This window comes from Bison bison, unplaced genomic scaffold, assembly GCF_000754665.1.
Source record: "Bison bison bison isolate TAMUID 2011002044 unplaced genomic scaffold, Bison_UMD1.0 scf7180017864343, whole genome shotgun sequence".
In the NCBI taxonomy this organism is placed as follows: domain Eukaryota; kingdom Metazoa; phylum Chordata; class Mammalia; order Artiodactyla; family Bovidae; genus Bison; species Bison bison.
The window spans coordinates 4,748,659-4,749,157 of record NW_011494915.1 but is presented as its reverse complement, the minus strand read 5'-3'; the positions used below and the strand labels follow the sequence as shown (position 1 = coordinate 4,749,157).

Here is a 499-nt window from a genome sequence, read left to right as displayed (position 1 = left end):
GTCTGACTCTGTGCAACTCCGTAGATGGCAGCCCACCAGGCTCCCCCGTCCCTGGGATTCTCCAGGCAAGAACACTGGAGTGGGTTGCCATTTCCTTCTCCAGTGCATGAAAGTGAAAAGGGAACATGAAGTCGCTCAGTCGTGTCCCACTCTTAGCAACCCCATGGACTGCAGCCTACCAGGCTCCTCCGTCCATGGGATTTTCCAGGCAGGAGTACTGGAGTGGGGTGCCATTGCCTTCTGCAGTGGTGGGGAATTTAGGCATGATCATACTCATCAAGGTCAATTCAAAACTCCACACGATCATGTACTTTTTCCTTAGTCACTTGTCCTTTGTCGATTTCTGTTTTTCTACTATCAGTCAGTCAGTTCAGTCGCTCAGTCGTGTCCAACTCTTTGTGACCCCATGAATCGCAGCACACCAGGCCTCCCTGTGCATCACCAACTCCTGGAGTTCACCCAGACTCACATCCATTGAGTCAGTGATGCCATCCAGCCA

At 51.9% G+C, this 499-nt stretch overlaps 1 pseudogene; it reads left to right on the top strand.

The window, feature by feature from the left end:
- The window catches only part of LOC104999113, a 3,457-nt pseudogene that overhangs the window by 1,988 nt on the left and 970 nt on the right, over positions 1–499 (top strand).